Raw genomic sequence first — 21704 nt, 5'->3', positions numbered from 1 at the left:
TATAATTATGCATCTAAAAGAAATTCAAAAACTTTTAAGGATTTCTAACGTGATAATCTTGAAAATACTTAGTCACAGCACTTCAAGGAATATTTACCCAACTCTGCATCAGATTTTATTTCTCTTTAGACTGGTTTACTTTAATTCTAGACTGATTTATTTAAAAGAGGACAGGGTTATACCTTTTTCAAAGCAGTCAAAAAATTTATAGGCTTAAGTCTTGTGAAGAAGGTATACTTTGGAGGACGTATGTAGAAATCATAAATCAGATTTAAGATATTAACTTCCTGAAATGCAAATATATCATACATTATTACCCTTAGTAAACAAAAATCTCAATGCAATAAACCTCAATCCACACAAAGCATCTGCTGTCCAGAAAAAATGTTGCATTATGTAGCTGTCATGTGCAAAATCTTAGTTTTGGAAATGTTGATCAATTTAAAATTTATATAAAAAGACAATGAAATGATTGATAATTCAAAATCACCTCATATCTAGTCACCCTTATAAAATTTTGTATTTGTACATCAAAGTGACTGTTTAGATATGGTAGTGTGTAGTGATTCCTATACTTACTCCTTATTATAATTTGCTGCAGTTTCTATAATTTTTATTAGGGTTGACTGTATTCTCTTCTGTTGCAATATTAGATGTACAGTATTTTCAGATAATAATGAGAGGACACATAAGAAGAACTGTGTGATTAGGAATTTATTTTGCTATTTTTCAATGCTGACATATCTTATCTCAAATTTCCTTTCCCAGTTATGGGCTATTGACTTTCTTTTCTTCCTTAGCTTACTAAATTGTGAAGACACAAGATTATCTAGAAAACCATTTTGAAATAGTAGCTGTTCGTTGAAATGGATAGTTTAAACTATTTAGATTATTCAGTCTCCATCTTTCATAAGTGGAGGGTGAGACTAAATCCTAGATTTAATTTTCCATTGAAAAGATTTTGTGCACTATGGAAGCTGTTACTTAAATGAGAGTACACCATATTTTATATGATTCAAATATTAAGCTTTATAGAAACTTCATCATATAGTAATTTGAAATGACCATGTTTGCAGACTGAAGTTTGGTGGTTAGCAGGGTATTCAAATAAAATGAACTCAGTATCTGTGGAATGTATGCTAATGCATAGAAAAGAGAGGAGCCTGGGTACATCATACATCCATTTGGAATGAGGTGCAGCCATTCTGAAAAAACACCGAGAAAAGGAATCTAGGCAAATTTATTCAAGGATGAACATTATTTCCCCATATATATAATTTCTCAGATGTCAGGAATTAATATTGTGTTCTAGCGCTAAGAAGAGTTATCTGATCCAAGGAATAGTTATTGAGCATAATAACAAATGGATGACCAAACACTAAATAATGGTAGGTATTAAACCCTCATTGGAAGAGAGGTAATAGCTTTGAAGATGCTGGTAGATTACAGCATTAAAAAGATTATTGGAAGGGCTGGCTAAATTGTATGTGCTTCAAAGTGCTAGGATGCTTTGCGTGAGCTAGGAGAAGAAATGATGGTCAACTTTAGTGAGGAACAGAGCACTATGGAGCTCCCTCGAAACCTTGAGGTTTGCAGATGGGAGAGGATGGACAACATTCAATCGAGAGGGCATTCGGGCAAGGGATGGCCTTTAGGAAGAGCCACGTTTCCATAAAGTTAAATGCAAGAATATTCCATAAAGACCTTTTGGGGTGTAATGAAGCCTTTGTAGGAATGTTCAAATAAATAGCCATTCTTATTGTCATCATTAATATAGAATAACAGTAAAACTGGAAAGAAGAAAACAAAGTCTGGGAAATGGCATAGAATCAAGGACAAAATAAAAAGTATTATTTGATTTACAGAGATACACTAAAATATTATAGATAATTTATAGATACATATATATTGAGTATTATAGACAATAGAATCAGAGATACTAGGATATTCTAGTATTAATTATGGTCCACAAAATTCTCATGTTGCTATAAGTAGAAAAAGTTGCTTTAGTTCTCTGGAGAAATACTCCTGCAGGTATGTGATAATGCCTGGCATGAACACAGCTTAGTACTTTCTAATCTCCCTTCTCACCCAGGAGTTCCAGTTTTGAATACGTGAGATGATGTGATGGTAATGCAGTATTTATTTTTCAGAAATTAGGTGACATGTACATAGTTTAAGAAAAAAATACTTATTTATTGCAATTTAAATTTATCAAAATTTGAATTTCTTATGTATTTGTAATTCTATGGAAAAATAAATTATTGATCTTTCTGAACAAACTGAATGGTAATATTTGTCATGGCAATAAAATGCACAGGAATGTATTTAATACTTAACAACATATAACATATTGTGCTAAGCATGTCACAGGCTTTACTTCATTTAATCTTGAAAATAATAGTGTGCTTTATTCCCATGTTACTAATGAGTAGAAATTCTCAGAGATGCTACTAACTGGTAAAATAGCCTACAGACCATAGTGGGTAGAGATACACAGATGTGTCGGCTATAATGTCAATTCTTTTCATACTTCTTCCTACGATGGATAAATCAGTTCATATGTGTAATAAATACCTTAAAAATGATTTTCCTACAATGGAGTTTTGTCACACTGTACACAAATATTTGCGGTATATAATAGTTGTGGTAATTGGCTACTTAGTGGAAAATGTACCTAGACATTTTAAAAACTTATACATTTTCAAACAAAAATAGAACATTTCTTTGATTGGATATGAATGGGAAATACAGTTTTGTGTTTTAAAAATGCAACTATAGAAATGTCAAGAAAGAAAACTATTGAATAGAAATTTGGAAAAAAAAGAAAGTGGCCGATTTCAAACTGTACTGTCTTGGTTAATTTTTTCCCTGATGGGTGTTATTTTAAATAATGGATGACACGTCATTACTATATTTAAGAACAACTGCCACATTATTTTGTTTCCTTTTATTTGGACTTTAGTTATAACATTAACATGTTTTGCTGGTTCTTCTCATTTTTGTGTGTATGTGTGTGTGTGTGTTTCCTGTAAAATTCTGATGCATAATAAGAACAACTTTTTTGTGTATGGTTTGCTATGAAAATTACTCTGTATCTGGAGCAAAAATTGCACTTAGTATTTCATGGGGTTTTGGCTGATTTCCTTTCTGTTTTCTTCATTAAGCACATCCCATCAAGGCCAGCAGTACCCATATTATGTGTCCGGAGAAGAGCCAGGCCAGATGGGAACTGTGTGAAAGCTACCAGTTATCTTGCTAATTGTGCCAGCTAGAACCAGTTGTATTGCATTAAAAAATGTGGTCTCCAACAACTTAGCTGTTCACACTCAATTAGCAGTGTGCTGGAGAAAGGAAAATTCAAGCAAGGAGTCCATGTGCCCAAGGAAGTGACAGCTGCTTCCTTACCCAGCACTTGATACCCATATAAAAGTTTCTCAATAAGTATCATAATAATAACTAATTTTTGTGAGGATCATTTTTACTTTAGTTTTCTAATTCATTTCATACGTTTTAAAACCATATTAAAAAGAGAGGTTAGTGGTCTTTTTCCACTTTATAACCTTTTTTTTTTGGTAGCAAAGAATTTACTGCAAAAGTAATCCAGAAATTGTTGATATATTTTAGAAAAGGAGAAGAAATCAACAGAGGAGAAAAAAATCAGGAAAAAAGACAACAATTAGCATATTTATCATACATGAAGGAAACAAAACCTCTAGAGTAATAAAGACTCAAGTGTTTCATTTGTACATCTTCTGAGATAAAAATAGCTTTAAACAGCGACTCACTTCACTGGCATTTTTCGTTCCACTGTCCGACTGTCACAGATGATGGCGGATTTCTCTTTCTGACTGATCTTCAAGCTGAAGGTAATGTGACAGCAGGAACATTACAATTAGTATGCAAATACCTATCCCCTGAGTTACAAATTGGCATTCTTTAAATCATTCTACTCTCAGCTTTTTTCATTTTGTTCTTCACTTTTCACTGGTCAAAATACTTAAACTTCTAAGTAACAAATAAATGTTTGAATAAATGTGACATTTCTCTGAGTTTGGTTTAACAGATATATATTCAGTTTGAGATTTTAGTGGCCAAAGTTTATATACATGCACTTATAGGGCAGCTACTATTCACATGATTTTCAGTTCTATATATAATATCTATTTAAAATATATTTAATGTTCACCTTTATGTCTTTAATCTGTCTAAAAATTCATTTTGCTTACTGTTTTTGATTTTTAGGAAGGTATGGGGAAGGGTCTACTTTTAATACAGTATATTTATATTAAACAAGTATAATATTTAAGTATTTTAAAAATTTTACTCATGGGCTAAAATGTTTTAGCACAAGCATTATAATTTTATTTAAAAGGAATGCATTATATAATAACATGTATAGTTCTATTGCTTTTAACCATGAATCTCATTGAATTTAATATTAACATTTCTTTATGCAATGCTGATGTTTGACATAACAACACCTATGTATTTATCAAAATAAATATCATATGTTGTACTGGTATTTTAAATATAGTCAATATTTTATAACCTCATGCATTGCCAAACTTTTATTGTAAGTTCATTTGGAGGTAAAATATTATTAGTATATAATTATGACCTTCAATGTAAATTCTTGAAATTCTTGCTGATTTTCAGGGTGCTATAAAGGAATCAGAACGTGGCAGAAATTCTGCCTCTCCCTGACTTAGCATAGAAGTATCCTCCTTTAGCTGCTTTATAGAAATGCCTACTATGTGAATTACCCTGGACTAATGAGACTGATAGAAGTAGAAGAGCTGACCTAAAATGTCAGTGTATCATTGAGAATGGATGTCATCAGTTAGCTCAATTCATTTTGTTAATCTAAGCATCATTACATAATGCCATACAATATGCAAAAAGTGAATCATTAGGTATAGTTTGAATTTTTTGTTTTGCTGAGGAAGATAATGAGATACTAATTTATAATACCTTGTATGTGCTTGAAAACACTACATTTTGAAAATAAAATGTCAAAATTTAAACATTCTCTTGGTTAAAAAAAAACCCACTGTACTACTCTTTAAGAATAGGTATAGAGGGCTGGGGATTTAGCTCAGTGGTTTCGCTGCCTGCTGCGCAAGCACAAGAACCCGAGTTCAATTTCTGGTATGGAAAAAAAAAAAAAAAAGAATAGGTATAGGCTTATTTTACAAGAAAACTTTAAAACAACAATTTAAATTTTTATTTTGAGATCAATGCAATTACAAGCATGACCATCCTCATACATCTTTCTACAAACCATAACTAATATTTGTTTACTGTGTAGTTTCCATTTCTTTCAAGCTTCTTTTCATTGATGAGAAAAAACTAAAAATTGCTTATTTTCTTACAGATGCAGGTCCATATTACAATGAGTAGGTGAGGAAAAAAAACCTCATTTTTTCTTAGGCTGTATGATTTATTCGTAGTGTTCAATACATCCTGATAAAAGATCACTAGCTATAAACATTGTTGAGGAATCTGAATATAATCAGCTTTCAACTCAAGGATATGTGGGCTCCATTATTAGAGCTGCATCCCAGTGGGGCAAAATGAATAATGGCTCCCCAAAATGCCCGTACCCTAAGGCTTGAAAAATGTGAATACATTATTTTGTATGGCAAAAGGGTGCTGATTATCCTAGATTATTCATTGGACTTGGGGTAATTATCTGGTATCCTTTGAGAGGAGGATTAAAGTGAGGTATAGGATTTTCGAGAATGGAAGCATGAATGTGAAGAGAAAGGAAGGGGCCAAGAGCTAAGGGATGCAGGTAGCCTTTAGATGCTGGAAAGGGTGAGCCAGATTTTCTCCTTGGATCCTCCAGAAACAACCAGCTCTGCCAGTGCTCTGATTTAGCCCTATGAGATTGATTTTAGATTCTGGCCTCCTGGACTCTAAGCTAATAAATTTATGTTGTTTTTAAGTTACTAGCTTGTAGTAGTTTATTGCAGCAGCAGTAGGAATCTCATGTATCCAGGGAACTCCAGTCTTCAAAATCCTTCTTACAAGAAGGTAAACATATATAAAATAGGCATGAATTTTGAGACCAGAGCAGTGAGTTCATAAGTGAGAATCCTTCCTACTGGACAGTAGCCTTGACTTCTGGGAGCCCCTTTGCTACTGAAATGGAGATAGTACTTATCTCAAAGGATTATGATGTGAGACTAAAGGAAGATACACTAAGTCAATGCATCTTACGTAATGCTATTTATGTATTTTTGTTTTATTTCCTTCTCATTATTTAATGTTCCCCAAAGCTAGTCAAGATGATAGCGTAGAAGATCTTAGGGGCAACATTACCATCATGCAATCAATGGATTTTTCTGTGCAAGTATATGAAATTAATTGTACAAATTTTTAAGAGTGCTTACATGTGTAAGAGATCATGATTGGTGGTACAAAAAATGCAAATCTTTGGGGCAGAGTTAAACATGCAGTACAAATACTGTATATGGTTTTTATCTGTCAAATATAGTAAAAATGTAAGGAAAGATTGGCAGAATCAGATGGTTTAAAAATTTTTCTTATGATTAAATAAATGACAAATTATAAAACCTAACTCTTTGGTCAGTTTCTTACTTTACAAAGTAATAGTTCTTTGCTCTTAATTTCCACTCATGATCATGGCAGTATCAAAGGAAAAGCAGAGCTGGGGAAGTAAATATGTAAAGGGAAGTTTAGAGATACACAGAATGTTTAGACATTTCAGATAATAAAGTGGTCTTAAATCTATATAAAACCTCTGTATTACCACAAAAAACTACTTCTGTTTACACTTAGCTACAAAAAGTGGGAGAAAATATGCAGGAAGAATTTAATTCTGGTGCTTGCATAATTTAGAAGTGTAACATTTTACTTAGATGTAACTGTTAGAAAATGTTTATTTTTAAGTGTTTATAGCAGCCCAAATCCAAATAGCTTAATCTTGGAAGCAGCCTATATGTCCATAAATAGATGGATGAATAAAGAAAATGTGGCACTTACACACAGAGGAGTACCACTCTGCCAGAAAGATGGATAAATTTATGTCATTTGTAAGAAAATGGATGGATACTGTTAAGTGAAATAAATCAGATACACAGGATTAAATATCCCAAGGTTTGTCTTGTATGAGAAGTTCAAAGAGAAAAACAAAATAGATAACAGGAAATGGGAGATGGACATTTTGCAAAAGGGATGGGGACCAATGGATGGAGTGAGGGAGGAGGGGGCAGAGTAGAAGGGGAAGAATAAAGAAGCCAGGCATGTGTACATTACCAGCTCCTCACGAGGAATGTAATCATTATGTGCTGCAAACATGTACCAATAAAAATAAAAATTTTAAAAGTATTTTGAATGTATTTGTATGCCATCTAAGTAAATATGCCAGGAATGTTTTAGGAAAAATAGTAAAATAATTGAGCACTTGGACTAAAACACATTGAATTTATACATCAGAAACTTCCGAAGCATCATCTCCCGGCGTACTGCTCTGAGTTAGACCACATTTTTATGTGCATTTCACAGATGAGGAAACTAGGACTCAAGGAGGCCTTGCTGAGGATTATATAACTAGAAAATGCAGTGGCAACTTGCTTCATGAACACTTTTGCAAACAGTTTGGTTTGAAAACAGAAGAATTTGGTAAAACCATGTTTTTGTTTGTGAAATCTGCATCAAGTGACCAAAATGACTGCAGCCATCTTTCCCCTGTGAATAGGAATGTGGCCACCTTTTTCACAATCGTGAAAGGAATTAAGTTTGTAAATCGAGGTTTCACTCTGGGTAGAGCAAGGTTTGTGGTGGGCCTTGCTATTCCATAGGTGATGATAGTTTCCCCTGTTACATTTAGTTTAATAAAGGGATTGGAAAAGAAGAGAAATATGGGAAAAGCTAATTATTAAATAAATATTGAATAGTAACACTTAAGTTTTAGGAATAAAAAGGGGAAGTGAATTGGGGAATAAGTTTTAGTACGATGTCAGTGAAAGTCTAAGGTTTCTCCACCCCCTATAAAGGGATGGAGAACTTCCTTTTAGAACTTTGTTCACAGGATTTTGATAAACAAAGCAATGATAAAGGTGTCAGATGACACAAAGGAGTTAAAAAGAAAAGTGATATGTGGTAAAATGTGGGCTTTGCTAAGGTGAACAGTGAAAACAAGACCAGCAGGAATGAATTTAGGTGAGTAGTACAGTTCTCAACACAATTGCACTAGTAATTAGTCGTGTTATGTCCCTATTCAGATTACAAAGGAAAAGAAAGGATTAATTGTACTTTTACAACTGTCTTCAGAGACTTATGTAATAGGGTTATATAAGCTGTTTATTTGGGAACTAAATAATTTAATATTTAAATTTCTTTTTATAAACAAAAGACAAGAGAAATTATGTTTTCTCAACTCTGCTTTGCCTCAAGTTACTGTTATATGAGATGCAATTTATAAAGCAATGAGTCTGAGTCTTGTATGCTTCATAAATTATTTCTGAGAACAATTCTCAAGAAGTTTGAAATGTTTCTAGCATTGGCAACACCACTGAAATGTGTCTGATCTCCCAAAGTGGATGCTCGAAAATATAATGCTCATTTGGATATATAATTCTTAGTAAATTTGTTGACATATCAGTCATATTGCTTTCTAGTTGTGCCTCATGACTGTATGTCCTAAGTATACTTTTTTGTATTTTCTTAGAATACCAACTCAATGATCAAAGAAACATCGGCCTCAATTAAAAAAATTTAAATTCAGTAGCTTAAGATTTCTGATTTAATAAAATGATCTTATGTTGTAAAAGTTAAATAATATTTTACATTTTAATGGACTCATATACCTAAATGAACTTGTTAAAATTAAATTTGAATAGCATGATAGAAATTAGTAAAGTTATAACTATTATGAGTCCAAACACATTCTTCAGCTATTCATGGAGGATGAGGCAGGATGATTAGAAATTCAAGTCCACCCAGGCAACTTAGCAAAATAAAATAAAAGAATAGGGATACTGTAGCTCAGTGGTAGGAGGCTTGCCTAGAATGTGTAAGGCCCTGGGCTCAATCCTCAGTAGACACACACACATGCATTCACACAAAGTTAATATAATCCAAATTTTAAAATCATCAGATTCTTTTTTGGGGAAGAATAAAGAATTCCTGTTTAACTCCCCATTATAATATTTTAGTCTTTATAATACCTGCTATTAATTGATCCTTTGAAAATTTTCCCTATTACAGCTGAATAGTCTAACAAAAAAGATATAAATAATAATTTAATTGACTTTTCTTCCATGTTTCTAATTTCTACATTGCCATTTTGTATGCACAGCATCTGCTTGACTCTGCTCCTAAACTTTGTCTATTTTTTTTTTTTTTTGACAAGATCTTGCTGTGTAGCCCAGGCTGGTCTTGAACTGGCAGCTATGATTCTCCTGCCTCAGCTTCCTGAGTGTTGGGATTACAGGCATGTGCCACCATGACCAACATGAGCTGACTTTTGTTTATTCTCTGGAAGACACCTTAGTGTTCAATCCAAAAAATATTTAAGGCAGCCATGGGAAATACTAATAAAGTTAAATAACACAACTTTTAAAAGAATATTATAATTGGAATCTATGTATGTACATCTTTTAAATTTTAGAGTCTACAATCCGGAAAGTAGAATTTCTTTCTATCTATCTATCTATCTATCTATCTATCTATCTATCTATCTATCTATCTATCTACCTATCTATCTATCTCCTATCTATCAGCTGAGACAAGGTCTTACTCTGTAGCCCAGGCTGGCATTGAATTCACTATGTAGCCCAGGATTATGGGTGTTTCTGTAGTATAGTGGTTATCATGTTTGCCTCACTATGTAGCCTAGGCTGGCCTCAAACATGGAGGTGCCCTCCTGCCTCAACTCTGGAGGACTGGGTTTACAGGCATGCATCACCACACCTGGCTTAGGTAGTAGAATTTTTAGACAAATTAAGTTGAATAAGTCTCTAAATCATGCCATTTAAAAAACATGCAAGAAGGAGAAGGTATCAGGTTCTCCTTATATTTGAGATAATTTATCTATAAAACTAGCACAAATTCAGTCTATGTCCAGACTTAAATTCATGATTGCATCCAAATACATGTGAAGCATATTATACACTGTCTTTTGCTTTTTTATAAGGGGATGGGTCTATTTCTCTTATTATATGACATAAATTAAAAGTTATTTTTACTTCAACTTGATGCAAATTTCAACTATGGATAACTTATTCCATCCTACTTGTTATCCTGAATGGAAAAGGAAAAGAAAGGCAAATCAAATTCTCTTGATAGGCATCAAAGCCCATCACCTTTATGGCTTGACACATAATAACATTATTTTCATTATAATCAGATATCTCCCTTTGTACAAGAAGATTTTTTTCATTTTTTACTTGTAAACTTACAAAATTTATTTTTCTATAACAAAGAAGGAAAAAGGCAATTAAAATTATTCGCTCTGTTCCAAGTATTCGTGAAATATGTGGCATGATACTTAGCAATATTCAATCATTCAACTTTTTGACGGGTTGAATGAGTTTCTTCTAATTTGTAGATTATTGCTGAAAGAACTCTCTTTTCAACATTATAAAGAAGGCAGGAAGTCATCAAATAAGTGCACTGCCGGGAATCAGACAGTAGCAAGTCTCTCATCAAATATATCATTTTGACTATTTGAGCCTTTTAATCTTCTGGTTAGGGGTACTTAGCCTTGACTTATAGACTGACTGCAGGAAATTCAGAAATGTCATACATACATTAATTTTCAATCAATTGGTTTTTAGACAATATGCTTTCCATGGAAGGATATTATCAAGTTGTTAATATAGATAAAATTACAATGAATATACTCTCCTGAACAGCTACCAAAAGAGAATTTCTCATTTCCTATTGCTTGTCTAGGGAGTCCAGAATCCTTAGCATGGTGGTATGTGAACTATGTCTCTAAAACGCGGATCTTTTTATTTGTCTCCTCAGACATATTGAATTCTGATATTCCCTGATAGTACTGCATCTCTACTCCATAACCACTCTATTACTTTTCTTTTCTTTTTAGTACATGATTGCAGTATGTGATGTTTACATTCCTTGTGTGGAGTTGGTACATGTTCATAACACATTTTCATTGCTTTTTTTCATCCTTTTCCCCTCCTTTCCCCCTTCCTTCTCTCTTGATCCTTTTCCATTTGAGAAAGATATGCCTCCCTACTTCATATTATCTGCTTTATTTTATTCTTTATTTACATTTTGGGTTTCTCATACAAGAGAAAACATGCAACATTTAAACTTGTGTGTCTGATTTATTTCACTTAACATTATGATCTCAAGGTGTGTCTATTTTCTTACAAATGACCCTTTCCTCTGCAGACCTTACATTCTAATGGGAGAAGAGAACAGGTAGGTGAATAGATAGACAGATGCAGAGAGTTGATAGATGGTAGATAAACAGAGGATGATTGACAGGTAGATGACAGATGGATACATATATAGAAAATCAGGTGGTGAAAACTGCAAGACAATGAATCAGGACAGGGAAGGGTAGGGACTGAGTAAGACCGGTATTTCTCAATTTTAACTGGATGGTCAGAGAAATCCTTACTGATAATAATACACTTGGGCAAAGAGCTGATGAAAGTAAGGACACAGGCAGGTGACTTATGAGGGAAGAATACAACAGGACAGGTGTGAGCAGTGAAAAGTGCCTTGTGTGCTTGAGGAACACCAGGAAGCCAGTGCAGCCACAGAGGCTAGAAGGGGAGATGAGGTTGTGAAGGGGAAGTGATCTGATTCCTACTCTGAGTGGAATGGGAGCTCCTAGATCACATGGACAGAGTGGGGGAATGATCTAACACTGTTTTAATACATCAGACTACTGAAGTTATCTTTCTTTATGACAGAGTTGTGTGTAAATATCACATTTTCTTTACCTCTTTCTGTTGTTGATGGACATATATAAACTATTCCTAGATTTAGCTATTATGAGTTGTGCTGCTATAAACATGGATATGCATGTGTCACTGAAATATGATGCCTTTAACTCTTTTGAAAAGATACCAGAGAGAGAATAGCTGGGTCACATGAAATTTCTAGTATTAGTTTCCTGAGGAATCTCACTCTAATTAATTAAATTTATTTTACTTCGAATTCTCTGCCCATTTTTAGTCTTCTGAAAAATTTCCAAGGCTTAGTTTAAAAGTTGCCTCCTCTCAGAAGATGTTGGTAAAGTTTCTCCAAAGAACCATGTCAGAAATAACCTTCGCTTGGCAGCACTGGGATCATGTTGGTCACCTGCTTCTCAGTGCAGCTCTCTGTACCTCTGTCTTTCTTCTGAGCTGAGAATATGGTCTTGTACATCTCAGAGCGTATGACATAATCTCTTGCACCATAAGAGTGAATACTTTAAAAAGAATAAATGAAAATGAATATGGAAGGAAGCCATTATTGTAAAAACTTGGGGACATACTAGGGTTAAAATGGCATAAGTAACAATGAGGAGCAGGTTTATAAGTAAAATCATTAATGATGATGATTGCTATTAATAAGCTACTGTTGTGTGCCAGACAGTGCATATATTCTTTAGATAAAGGTTCTAATGTCATTCTTATATAACTTCTCAGATTTTCATTATATATGTGAAAAATCATGTGAAGCAAATCAGTTCCTTCTTCCCAAATTCATTTAGTTTAAATGATGGAGCAAGGATTCAATATAGCTTTAACTGACATCCCAAACCAATGTTTTATTCTTTGTATGTCATTTAAAATGTCAAATTATGTTCATCCTTTCTTGTGATGCTATTCATCAGAAGTTGAAAAGAACAGAAGTATCAAGTAGTATTCTGATGATTTATTAAATTGATTAATGTTTTCAGCACAAGTTTACCTCTATAAGAATAATGCAATGGACTGATTTATTCAGGATCCTAGTTTACTATTGTTATTTGTAGGGATAGATACAGTAATAAATATTTAATTGGAAGAGAACACGATATATAAGTAACGGGGTTTTTGTAAAATCATTAGGCAAAGTTTCAAGCTTGGTAATGCTGTAAGTGGAAAATAGATTATGATTTATTTTAAAGAAGTGCTTCTCTGGTGTCAACACAATTTTGCTAGGTGAAAGGAAAGGAAACAGAGAGGAAAGACACAGAGCAGATGGAGGTAATATTCTTTTGCAAATACACTGTGATTTCACATACTTTGTGCTCTTCATTGTGTGGGGTTTTTCTCTTACTAAGTTAAATACACACACAGATATCAGAGATGATTTCCTAGTGTTTGCTTAGAATTCTGCAATTTATTCTTTGTGTCAACATCTCCTCCCTCTTCATCTCCTGTCTTCTCCTCATTTTTTAAATCTTAAGTCCTCTGCATATAGTACAACATAATTCAAAGGAACCTGGTCTCTTTATCTGATAAAGTTTCTACATTAGAATCAATGTCAGGTGGTCTATGAAACAGTTATAAATGTAGATTATACTTATTTTCTTGTGAATGGATAAATTTGTTTTGATAAATTCAGTTGTAAAAAAAAATGGAAAAATATTGGTAAAATCACTTTATTAGGTGTCTTTGATCTTTATCACAATATGATAGAACTATTACCTCTTAGTTGATAAACGGAAGCTCAGAAAATGCATTAAGAGTTTTTACTCATACTTACACAACTAGTAAACTTCTTAAAGTAATGACTTCTAGATGTGGGAATGAAGCTCAGGTCCAAATGTGTGTTCTACTCCACTTCTGTTGAGAAGTTCACGGTCTAAAAATATTGCCTAGATTACCAAAGACATGTAGACCCAAAGACAGTGCTATATATGCATTTTCTATAATCAAATGTGTTTAGGGAGCCATATGTTAAAGTGGTTCACTTTTTCCACAGGATTAATGATGTAATTTTGAGTTGTATTTTAAGCCATACAATATGCTTTATTTTACTTTCTAAGACTTTTATTTTTAAGAACGATAAATTCATGGAAAGATATAAAGATAGGACAGAAAGTCTTGTGTGCCTATCGCTCAGTCTTTCATGGTGATTTACATCTTACATAATTATAGTGTACAGTAACCAAGCCACCCAGCTGACATTAATAGAGGTGTCCATTCTTCTTCATTTTATCACATGAATAGATTTATGTAATCACCATAGCAACAAAAACAGAGAATTAGTCCGTAATCTCAAAGATCTTCCTTGTGTTATGTCTGTATAGTAAACCTTTTTGCTTTGTCTATAACCCCTGGAAACTGCTAAATTATTTTCATCTTTTTATTATAATTTCAGGAATGTTACATAAATGGCATCATATAGTATGTGATTTCTTGTTATTTTCACTCAGCATAATTTCTGTGAGATATTACCACATTGTTTTGAATTGTTTGAATATGACATTGTATATAACCACATTGATATAACCACATTGTTTGAGTAGTCCTTTTCTGTTTATTGACGAGTAGTATTCTATTAGCATGGGCATATCTCTGTTTAATTGTTCACCCACTGATGGACCCTTTGATTGTCTATAATTTTTAATTTATTAAAAACAAAGCTTTGATGAGCAATCATGTGCAGGTTTTTGAATTTATGTACATTTTTATTTATTTGGAATAAATATGGAGGATTGTAATTGCTGAGTCCTATAGCAACCATATATTTGTTTATGTATCAATATATTTAAGAAACTATCAAACTATTTCCAATGAAACTCAGTCTACATAAACTCCTATACCTATTCCTGTTCATAATGCAGAAAAGGCAAAAAATGTATACTCTGTATATAGATTTTTCAGGTTTAGGACGTGATTCAGTATTTTTACTCTTTTTTGCCTATGCTGACCTCCTTTTCTAATTTGTATTCTTGCATTAGGGAGTAAGATTACAGCACAAAGATTTGCCTACAGTTTTACGTTAATTGCATGACACACCTCATTTGAGAAACATCTCCTCCTTTATAGAATCTATGAAACTGTCTTAATACTCTAATTCCTCTGTTACAAATATTCCTTTAAAGTCAAAGTATTAGGAAGTTATACAATTCAATTTTTCTTATGTAATCCCAGTGTGTATAGATGCTTTCTTCTTAATAATAACAGATAAATTAAAAATCTCTTCCATATTTCATTCTTTTCAGAACTATATTGTATTAAAAGGAGAAATAGTCAAAATGTAGTTTTTGTAGGTAAGAAACCTGGTTAACTTCAGAGTAATGACCCTTAGAGTGAAATTAACAGTGGAATGATGTTCATCTTATGCTCATAATGAAGTTAACATATATCCAAAGAAAAATAGAACAGGCATTTATGTCTTATAATTACACTAGTGCAATGGTGGCAAACCTATGGCACATGTTATCGTGTTTTTCCTTTAAGACAAAAGATGTTAAGGTCTGAGTATTCAGGTTTAATTGCAGTGTTGACACTTTGTGATAAATAAGTGGATTTTGGGTACTCAGTCTGAAAAGTTTGCCATCACTGCAGTGGGATCATTTCTATGTATTTCAGATGTCAAGTATTTACTTTCACTGATTTCAAGAAGCTGTTGTCAATTTATTTTCAATTAAACCTGACAGTATTAAGTCATTAAATGGTTCAGTCAAAAAGGATCATATTAAGTTTGTGACTTATTTGATCAAGTAAGTAAAAATCTACATCACTGAGATTAACTTTCCTGAATCTCTTTTTGTCATTTAAAAAAAAAACAAAACAAAACCAAAACAAAGAAAATCAGTTCGTGGAATTGACCTATTAGAAGTAATTTTCTACTGTGTAAAATTTTTTCAAAATAAATTAAATAAATGTAATTATATTTGTAATGAGAAAGAATAATGAGATATTATTATGAGGCTTGAATCTCTCTATATCAGTAAATATATTTCTTTATCATAATAGCTAACTTGCCAAAAAGCTAACTACTTGTTACCTACTGCATAGTTTATTTGAACCATCCTCTATTAAACTTTGAGTTGTTTTCCCTTTCCACTATTGTTGATAATACTGAGATGGAAATTCTTGTGTGCATATATTTTATAGACATACAATTATAGCAATGTAAATTCCTAGAATTGAAACTATTATATCAAATTTTATGCACAATTTATATTTTGGTGCTTGTTAGAAAAACAATGAAAAAAATTCTTCATGCAATTACTAAACATTTAAATTACTACTAATAAAACCAATTTATTTCAGGTAAATGATAATCATCTGTGCTTAACTTCTATCTCTAATTCTTTTTTGTTTTTTTGTTTTTTTTTGTACAGGGGATTGAACTCAGGCCCTTGAGCTTGCACAGCAGGTGGCAAAACCACTGAGCTAAATCCCTGGCTCTCTAACTCTTCTTATATCTCTAATCGCAGGCTGGGGATTAGATTTGTGCTTAATTTGCTTGGGCTAAGAAAGTTTTGTTGTCAGTACTTCTGTTTGTAGTAGTCTTGTCATTTTCCTAAACTCTGCTCATTTCCTGCTGCACTTATTTTCTTTTTTTATTGTTATTAATTTTATTGGTGCATTTTAGGTATACAATATAGCAACATTCATCATTGGAAATTTGTACTTTTACATGATATATCTTGGTTCTTATTTTTTCCCCATTCCCCTGCCCTCCCTTCAACCCCTCCAGACCTCCCTATTTACAAAGACTTTGTTTCCATTTTTTATTTTTCTCATATTAATTCCATTCCCTTTTTTTCTTTCTCCAACCCCTCCCACTTCCCCTTCTCCTTTGGACCTTTTCTTCCTATTTTGCATTACCTATTATTCCTTTAAATCCTTATTTACACTTTCAGTTTCTTACACCAGAGAAACTATTGAGTATTTACACATGTGTGTCCTATTTATTTCACTTAAGGGTATCGCTGCAATGTGCATCCATTTAGCTATAAATGTCTCTAATTTCTCATTCTTTATGGCTGAGTAGTACTCCACCATCCCAAAAGAATCAAAAGAATTGAGCCACAGTGATATATGTGTACCCATTTTCATAGCAGCAAAGTTTGTAATACCTAAAACTTGGCAATAGCCTAATTGCTCATCAACTGGAGCCTGGATAAAGAAAATGTGTTTTCTTTTTTATAAAATGCACTTTTTTTTCAATCTAATTGCCCTTTGCCACTTGGTAACCTATATATACTTTCTTATTAAGGCCCCATGCTATTTGACCAACTTTTTGCTTCTCAGACCAATTAATCAAAAAAGTTTAACAATTTACCAGTAATTTAATGCACATTGAAAAAGTCTGTGCTTTTAGAATTCTCTTATTATTTTTGGAAGAAATGATTGACTTCTTTAGAAACAGTGATTATAAATCCATTTCATCAGATGACAAATATGGTTCTTCTACTGTCCTTGACCATACTGTGAAACAGGACCAAAGGGGATTAGAGCTTGGTATATGCTACAATGTTTTGGAGTGCTCTTTTGCCTTCAACATCCATCATATTGGAATTATGCAAATATATGCATTGATTTATTGTCATTATTAAGATGCCACAAGCAAGGGGTTGGTATAATTCATGTCTTTTTCAACTTACATGATAAGTAAGTGCATTTGATACTAAGCTTAAGAAGAATATTGTGTTTGAAAACAGTTGTGCTTATTAGAGTACAAAGTGAATTAGTGCATCCTGCATATGAAATTAGTGTTAATTTCAATAGGACTACATAATTGTGTGTGTCTTAATTTTCTAAAATTCGGAAATTTCATTTCATATTGCATTTTGTTTCACATTACCAATTACTTGGATTTTTCTTAAAAAGTAAAAATTTTTCTTGGTTTTCATTTTAATGGGGCAATATGCCTTAAATGTAAGAAGCACATACATGTATTTAGTACATTAAATTTATAAAATTATTTTTCATCTCATTTCAAAGTCATTAAAGTAACTTTGAAATAAATATCTGTGTTTTTTTCATATTTGGATATTGAGTCACCTAGGTCATAATACTAGTAAGTTGTAGAATTAAAATTGGAGGGCCGGGGTTGTAGCTCACCAAGCACGAGGCCCTGAGTTTGATTCCTGGTACCACCGCAACAAAATTAAAATTGGAACACATGTTTTTCAATGATTTAAGTGGAGTCTAATTTGTTCTCTTCTTTTCTCTATCAAATTCAGCAACACTAGAAAATACATATCTCATAGCCATATAAAGCATTTTAAAATTACATTTGTTATGTCAAAAGGTATAGCATAGAAAGGAATATCATTAGTCACGATAGCATTTTCTCATTCTAGTACCAGAAAGTCTATGTCAGTCAATATAGGAAGCAGTCATTTCATATTCTTTATACTTAAGTTGTAATATTTGTGGGATTCATAGCTTTTGATTATTAATTGTATTATTCATAGAATAATCATATTTTATCCCAATAATATAATAAATAACTACAACAATGTCCCATATAAAATATTACTCCTTTTCCACAAGATAACCTTAAAAGATCTTTTATATTTTTCTTGCAAGATTTGTCTTTTCCAAATTAGAGCAAAATTATTCTTGGTATCAAAATACTATTTGAAATTTAAATAGTAAGATATTCATGCTAGTCACCTTCATTCCTAGGGATGGTGTAAATTAAAGACAGAGAGAAAAGGCCAAATTTTATCTTGTTATCTACCATCAAATTGTTTTTCATAGTTTGAAATGTCTCACCTTCCCAGGCTACTCTTAGACATACGAGTTTTGTATTATTTCAATTCAGCTTCTGAACAACTGTCTTATAACTAAGACATTCATTGGCATGGAGTAGACATTATATGCTTACTTTTGACAAGATGCAATATAACTTGTTTTTCAATAGTAAAGTAAGTTAGAAAAGATGAGTGTTTAATAAATGTAAGTAGAACTAATATATTTTTCCTATGGATGAAGATTTTTTAATGTCAAAATTTTGCAATATATGTATTCCCCTGTGAATACTTTCAGTTTTTTATGAGCAGATTTCCAAATGCAATGTAATCATTATTTCCATTTTCTCAATGTGAAATTCACATTGAGGTGAAATACTATTCCTAAGGGAACAGCAAGTCAAGTTCCTGACTCTCAGTGTAATTCCGCAACTAGTACGACATGAAATCTCAGTTAAGTGCAACTACTAATGCCTTTCCTTCTGTGAAATTGATCTCCTTCACAGAGAAACTTAATGAAGGGGAATATTATACCCAAATATAGAGCAATATTCAAACTTCAGTAAACATTCACCTAATAAAATTAGTCAACTATTTTTAGAATTTGTCATCTTTCTAGGGCTTTGCCAACCTCATTTTCATCAAAATAGAACTATAGATATTGTTGGTAATAAAACCCATTGATATTTTAATATTAAAGAAATCTTTATGCTGACATTTTGACACTATAGAAAAATATTGTATAAATGTGTCTGTGGGAACAGTAGCTATTACATGTATATTCTTTCTGTCTGTATTTACCTATATATTTACTTTTCTTTCTCAATTGTATTTACTGGGTATGGACAATGGAGCCTGATAAAAATACTCACATCTGCCCAAATTACTTTTTAACCATATTTATTTTTATTGCTTACAAGTTCATTTAAAAAATAAATTCACTAGGATAATACTACAAATCTCTCAAATAACCTGATAAATAATCTCTGGGATGCATGCTTTTATGACTTAGAATGTCATCCTTTTCTTTTCTGAGCCTGTCTTTTCTTTTGGGTCATCTCAGTAATAATTTGCATAATTTTTACTAAATTCACCCATACCACCTTCAAGCTGATGATTATCATCTTTATCTGTACCTCAGGCTCTCCTCTTGAGCACCTGATTCTTACATCACTACTTAAAATTTCCACAATTTCCTCAAAAAATTTCCAAATGTGCATCATCTTTTGGCCCTCTATCCAAATGGTTCATTCAGGAGCATCATTCTCAGTCATTTTTCTCTGTCATCTACTCGGTAACTGAAGCCAAAAGTCTGAGTCATTTTTTACTCTTCCCTCTCTCTAACCATGTATTAATTCTATATTTCCCATATTATTATTCATTCTTCTTTCTCTTTATATCCCCAGCTGAGTACAGCTTCTGCCTGCCATTTCTGTAACAGACTCTACACTGCTCATCTAGAATCCTCTTCTGGGCTTGCTGAGGCCCACACCCCATAAAGAAATAAGTTTCATCTTTCTGGAAAGCAAATCTGAGATTATGACACTGCCTGACCAGATGCCATGCAAAGTAATGCAATTTCCTTCATGGCCACGCTTTATGCAAAGGCAGCAAGTGGCAGCTGCCTCTAGGAGGTAAAGCAGAATGACTTTCACAAATGTCTCACTTTGCAGCACCATCATTACATCCGAAATTTCCGTCTTTCTTATACTTTGTGTTAACCAATTGAAGCCTCTTTGAAAAATATGCCACTTATTTTTAAAGAAACTATGTAATTTGGAATAGTTTTAGTTTTACATATAAGTTGCAAAAATAATACCAAAATTCCCATAGACCTTCTCTTCCATTTTCCTCCCTTATTATTTTGTGTTATCATGGAATATATGTCAAAAGAAGAAAACATTAGTGGCACATTCCTGCCATGTAAACTTCAAAGTGTATTCATATTGCATGCAGTTTCCTCATGATTTCCTGTTCTCTATTCCAGTATCCAATCCAGAATGCCTCAGCCCATTTAAATATCTCTTCATTTAATGCAGAAAATTATTTGCAGTCATTTAAAACTTAATTTAAGACAGTCTTCCAAGGGTGAAAAAACAGGGTAATAGGTAGTGAAATTTGGACAGGCTTTGGTGTTCTCCGGTGTGGGATTCTGGTCTGGAGGATTGCGACAAACCAGGTAACACCCGAGAGGGCTCAGAACATCTGATTAAAGAGAGGGTCGATATAACACAAATGGGTTGTCAGAAACAAACATTTCAGTTATGTTTGAGAATATTTTTTGATTGTACAGAGAGTGACTGAATCATTCTGAGTCTAACTTCAGAATGGAAAAATAATTGGGAAAAAAACACATATGTGTCATTGACTAGAACTGCAAATTTACAAATTCTTTCCTAGGAGATCTTCGTGGGGGATTTGAAGGGGCTATTATTGGTCTGGGAATGGGAATAGATATTCTGAGGTTTGAAGCAATTAGTTTGATTACTGCTGTGCCTGACACAAAATTTATAATCAACCTTAGACATTTGAATGTAGTGCTTCTATGTTTAAGAGAATCTTCTCAGGTTCTGACAGGGTCAAATAAACTTTCTGGCTAAATCAACTACACAGTACCCTTAGGGGAAAGTACATGTAGTTGTCCACTTCCCTGGAAGCGTCAGCTGCAGTCTCCTGCAAAGGCAGGATATTGGATTATCTGTTCTACTTTTAATTTCCTGGGAACATACTGTGTGGTTACAAGGATATTATAAGAAAATCTACATTAAATGCCTTTCTGAAAATTAATATTCAAAAATTTACTTTCTATAATATATGAGGATTGTAAGTTTGTATTTGGCTTTTTAAAATTCAGCTTTCTTATTTTGATGAAATATGAAATAAAGAATCATTCAAGTTTGAAAGTGAAAAACATATTCAAAAAGGCACATTCTCTTCAGAACAGGGATTTTCTTGATATTATATCAAAGTGTATGTATGTAAGACAGAAAGAAGCTTGATTTATACTAATTTTACATCATATAGTACATTTTAAAACTCATCATCATACTCATCATATATA

At 32.7% G+C, this 21704-nt stretch overlaps 1 protein-coding gene across 1 annotated transcript in view; it reads left to right on the top strand.

The window, feature by feature from the left end:
• Positions 1-21704, top strand: part of LOC147823146 (uncharacterized) — a 456826-nt gene that overhangs the window by 299025 nt on the left and 136097 nt on the right. The window lies entirely within an intron of this gene.

Source organism: Heterocephalus glaber, unplaced genomic scaffold (genome assembly GCF_053883595.1).
Source record: "Heterocephalus glaber isolate CG9 unplaced genomic scaffold, H.glaber_assembly_v1.0 deba00001600, whole genome shotgun sequence".
In the NCBI taxonomy this organism is placed as follows: Eukaryota; Metazoa; Chordata; class Mammalia; order Rodentia; family Bathyergidae; genus Heterocephalus; species Heterocephalus glaber.
This window is presented reverse-complemented; position numbering and strand designations above follow the sequence as displayed.